Source organism: Pocillopora damicornis, chromosome 3, assembly GCF_964200805.1.
Source record: "Pocillopora damicornis chromosome 3, jaPocDami1.2, whole genome shotgun sequence".
Lineage (NCBI taxonomy): Eukaryota > Metazoa > Cnidaria > Anthozoa > Scleractinia > Pocilloporidae > Pocillopora > Pocillopora damicornis.
The window spans coordinates 12,504,674-12,509,968 of NC_142672.1; the positions used below are offsets into that span (position 1 = coordinate 12,504,674).

The 5,295-nt window shown below is 37.2% G+C and overlaps 1 non-coding gene across 1 annotated transcript; it reads right to left on the reverse strand.

The window, feature by feature from the left end:
• Positions 1–1,173: 1,173 nt before the first annotated feature.
• Positions 1,174–3,392, reverse strand: LOC113675610 (uncharacterized). Its single transcript, XR_016184717.1, has 2 exons — positions 3,375–3,392; positions 1,174–3,153 (listed from the first exon to the last, which is right to left on the reverse strand). It is a non-coding gene; the product is annotated as an uncharacterized LOC113675610 (transcript).
• Between the last annotated feature and the right edge of the window lie 1,903 nt (positions 3,393–5,295).

The following is a 5,295-nucleotide window of genomic DNA, read 5'->3' on the forward strand; positions in this document are numbered from 1 at the left end:
CAGCTGCCGAGTTGCATGATTAGCGAAAAAGTTTCAACATTTAACTTTTCAACCTGATTGAATCTTTCTCCTTTTACCCCTCATTCGCTTTAAGGTACCATTTTGATTTCTAGTCGAGAATTCCTTAACAAGGAAACCCTTCTTTAATTTTTCTTGTGATGTCATCAAGCCTGTAAGAGATTTGAAAACGTCTATCGATTTCATGAATTTATTATTTCTTGATTGAAACATCGTCAGCTCACGATGTTTCTAGAAAAAGCGCGCTCTTGCTCACCAGTAACTGCTTCACTGTCCATTTCAAGTTTGTAACGCCTGCATAACTTATTAGTATGAAAAGTGCATCTAAACCTCCATTTCACTAAATTCTTTCAGCTTTCAAGGCTGTTGATAAATCAGTTAGAAAGAGTGACATTTCGGAAACTTAAACACAATCAAGCAGAAAGCCTACTGCAATTTGTCTACCGATGGCTGCATCTGCTACATACCCTGTCATTGCCAATAATGCCGCGACACATATTTACGTCCTTGAACAGAGAAAATAGCTTGATACTGGTTATAAGGTAGACTTATTTAAGGTATCCACTCATCTTGCACTCTCTTATTTGATCCTTTATAAGTATTAATGATACTTAATATAATTAAGACATTAATATAAGTATTAATGATACTTTTACATACATTTACAAGTGTTTATTTTCATCGTTTATTTGTCTAAATTATTTTGCAATTATATAATTATAATACATCAGTAGAAATAAAAGGAATTACATATGCATTAATATAATATGATACAATATAATATAATATATATGAAAATTTAATAGGTGGCGAGAAACCAAGAGGCTTGTACGACCTACAGGCTTCTCATAATTAACAAACGTGACGTGATTTAGGTACAAAATATTTTAGGTTAAATAGGAAAGAACAAGCATACACACACTTAAAACAACCACAAAAATAGCAGGCACTCACTGTAACAAAGTTCGAGTAGTTGTAAACGTTGTTTTGTATAAACATTTCTAATAGTCGACAGTTGGTGGACAAAACTTACGGTTCATGGATAATTGTGATACACTGAAAGTTTTTAATGCAATTTTCTCTCTTTTTAAAACAATATTTTCCACTCCAGAGATCAGTTTAAGCTAGATTTTTGTCAATTATTTCGATAATAATTCAGACACACTTTCCTTCCATCTTTGTTTTGCAAAGAGCCGCAATTTCCTGGTTCATCAACTTGTCTATTTTTTTGGTGATAAGTGTGCCATCTGAGTGCGTTTCTCTCAGATTCCTAAACACTCTTTCTACAACTGTCTTCAACTCAGAGACCTTCAACAAGTCCGCAAACGTTCCTTTGATAAATGCAAGGGAAAATTCAATACTCCGTACAGCGATTTTCATTTGCTCCTCTTTAACGTGTTTCATCGTTCGTGAAGATGGAATCGCTATAGATGTTTCTCCTTCATTTCTCACTCCTCGGAAGAAATGAAGGGAAAGTGCAACGAAGTCTTCACGCAAAGAAAGATCCTTAACCTCTTCCTTAACGAATGACGTGAAGTCATTCACTTTCTCCTGTTCATCATTCCTGGTATTATCTCTGCTCCTGGTAAACCACAGCTTGTACAAATTCCGTGCAAGTATCGATTGATAAACTTGTAAACAAATATTCAATTCTTTTTCCATATTTTGACCCTCACAGACAGGATCTGCTTGAATTAAGCTCTTAATCACTTCCTTGCATTTCCGAACAAAAAGGGCAAGGAGAGATACGAGCATTTCTCTGTGATCTTTTTCTGAGAGATTCTTGTCTTGCATTTTTAGCAGATGGTTATCGAGTTGGGCACCGACACCTCTAAGGTATATGTGTGACATATAACTCAGTGACTGGAGCCTTTTCAATAAACTCGTTGTCTTTGAAAAAATGTTTCGTTTTACATCGGACACAATGGCAGCAGCTTCTTTAAGTTTGGTAGGATCTTCATACTGCAAAAGATTGCTCCGTGGAATGAAGAAGTGTGGCAAAGAATTAGCCTCTAAGCACTCTTGGAGGCGATCCAACATAACCAGAATGCATTTAGCAGAGTTATTTTCTTTCCAAAACTCCCTCGGTCTATTCTGGCATTCCCAGAACATGATAGTTTTCAGGCAATACGTGGATACCACCTTTGGAAAGTAAAATTTCTTGATAATTTTTAACAGAACAATTACATGTCGCTGAACTGGCGATACACTTGCACCGAGCTTATTTTCGGCTACTGAGGATGTTTTCCATTCTGTGTTGTCCATGGTCTTTTTGTCATATTTAGTTACGGACAACGAAGCTTGTGCAGTAGACCCACCATCATAGAGCTCCGGGTTTTGGAAATACTTAAGCATTTCCACAGGCTCGTGAATGCGCCTCCCTCTGCCACAAGGAGCCAAATGACAACTGGAGTCAAATATTTCTTGTATAAGGTCGACCGAGGGCCAACCACTTGGGCGTGGTCGAATCAACCATTCCATGGCAGGTCCGGGCCATGCGGTTGGATACCTGAACACATCAGTTTCATCTCTTTCGAAACTGGTAAATCCATTGGACTTAACTTTACGCACAGGACCATGAAGCGTGTATGACCACTTGCTCTTCTTGCCATGAAAAGAAGTCGACTCTGTGCCGTGCATTGGATGATCTGCTGAAGGAAGCAAATACGACTGATGAAGGTAAGAAACATTCTTATAACATGGACGATGTTCTTTCCACTCTTTTGTCAACCGAAGCTTGACAAACTTTGGGTCATCTTCTAGATGTTCAACAGTGAATATCGGTATGCGTGTCTTTTCATCGATTTCAACAAAGAATTCATTTGTTGTCATCAAGTCTAAATCACACCGCCAATGTTCTTCCACATCATCCAAATCAAAGGCTTTACCATGGTCAATGCCATTTTTTCGGAGAAAGAACTGGGGAATGCAATAGCCTTCTGTTAGACTTCCGGCTACTAAAGTTTGCTTAGATAAACTTATGAGAGATTCTGAATCTGCCCGCTGTGCTTGATTGTATGCTTGCCATCCAAACCAATCTGCATAGATGTATTCTACTGGAAACATACTATTGATTAGAGTAGAGAATGGTTCAATCCATATTTTCGATGTTTAATCGAAGCCTTGGGAGGAATTCTGTGGAAAATCATTAAAAAAAAAAGAAATCTTTAAATTTATCCGTAAGAATGGACTGGTCCTTGATGACTATAATACAGAAATGAACTGTAAATATAATGAAATCGACGGGTACTGGAGAATATTTCGTTTACCTAGTGTCACTTGTCACTGGAAAACTTACAAACGCGTTCGTTAATTTAAAAAACAACAACAACAAAAATAACAAACACAGAACATACCGAGTGCTGCTCGGCCATCTTTATTTTTTCCAATGCAACTGGCTAAAGGCTTGTTTTTTGTTTTGTGATGTGACTGCTGAAAAGTAAATTGTTTCGCACTGTTGACTGAAAACTATCAGAAAAAGAGTCATCTAGATGATGATCATTTAGACGTTGATAAATGTCGATAAAGCGCTGTTTAGGAAATTTTGAAAAAGCTTCAGTACTCGAGCGATAGCCCTTCTGCGGAGCAAAGTCGAGTTGATTTCTGTACATAGGTTGTGTCTTATTTGCATGAAAGCGGATGATCAATCAACTAACTAACTGATTTATTAAATGAGGCATTCCTTGTTCGTAAGGGGAAGAAGGAGGCGATTTTAAAGATAAAAATTTGTTCTAAGTTTTCGATACCACCTACGAATGATTCGATGGAGAGCCAGACAGCTGACAGCTATGTTTTCAAACGAATGTGCAAAAGGAATAAAATGTTTAAAATAGTCCCTAGAGTTAGTTAGTCAGTTTTATTCATTTTCTACGTATGTAATATGTTTTTTGGAAGCGAACTTTTATCGGGGAAAAATTATTAAGCGGGTGCGCTGGAACTCTTTTACTTAATAAAAGACAGAGAATCAAAAAGTGTTGCTCTAAGACATGTGTATTCTCCATATGTGTCCATTAATGTGGCCGAAATTACACGGAATCTACAGAAAACTTCGCTTTTAGCTGGAAAAGTCGATTAGCCACAAACGGCGTTTTTATAATAAACATATGTAATCACAGGACCTACTTACCACAACGTGTTAGACTGGGTTGTTTTTTGTTATGTGGTCTTTGTTAGGTTTCCTTCGAGATAGTTGAGTTTAGAACGAGTCAAACGCCTCTACTTGTAAGTGGATATCATTCCTTAAGATGCGGACGTTCAGCTTTTGCAGATGGCGTCATCACCATACAAGAAAAATCGACGTCGAAGAGATAAAACGTGTCATGAGTCACTATTAATATAAAACCCACATACAAAAATTTGGAGATGTTTGCCCTAGCATTCATGAGTGTCTGTAAGCCCTCGCTCTATGGTAAATAAAAAAAGTTAAAAAAAAAGCCAAAAATACTATTGCGTTATCATTATAATCTTTCATGTGTAGGCATATCTGGTTTCAGCTGTCTATTTTTAGTCATTGACGCTGTGTTTCAGTTTCCAAATATTCTTCATTCATACTTTTCAAAATTTTACCTGCTTAAAACGAAGTCTCGATTATTAATGAGTTGGTTAAGATTCCATAAATTAAATGCTAAAATCGAAAACCCCCATGACTACTGACACACAGAACAAAAAAAAATCCCTGGGTATGAAACAGGTTAATAATACTGAAATATTTAAATTAGCAAGGAAAAATAATGTTATCAAAGCTGTGACGACTTGAACGGGCATAAAATTAAGTCCAGAAAATTAGGAAAATCCTCATGCGACAAGTCATGCAAGCTCGATAACCAGTTACACGAGAGGAACCTGGAGACCCTGATGAAGTTCTTCAGCAAGTTAACTTGACTAGCAAAGGAATCGAGAGAACGGGGAAATCGAACCGGCAAGAATTTAATATAGAGAACAAAGTTAACTGAGCCCTCCAAACGTGTTTTTTCAGTTTTGTCACGTCATTAAAAAGCAAATCGAAACATATAATAGAAGTCTCGTGTCTAAACAACCTTCATTGTTTAAGTCATGATGGGTTCCCTGACGAAAGTGGTCAAATAGACATGTCTAACTTTATGATAAGATACAAACTATGTCAGTCGAGATTGAGAGTCAGTCAAACCTAATCGAACGATTTGTATTCATGTGTTCAAAATTTTAATAAAGTAGAGGGGGGTGGGGGAGAACTCAGATCCTCGGGCTCCCTTCTTTGTAGTCATACGTGTCCGTCTCAACTCACGCAAAGCGTGACGG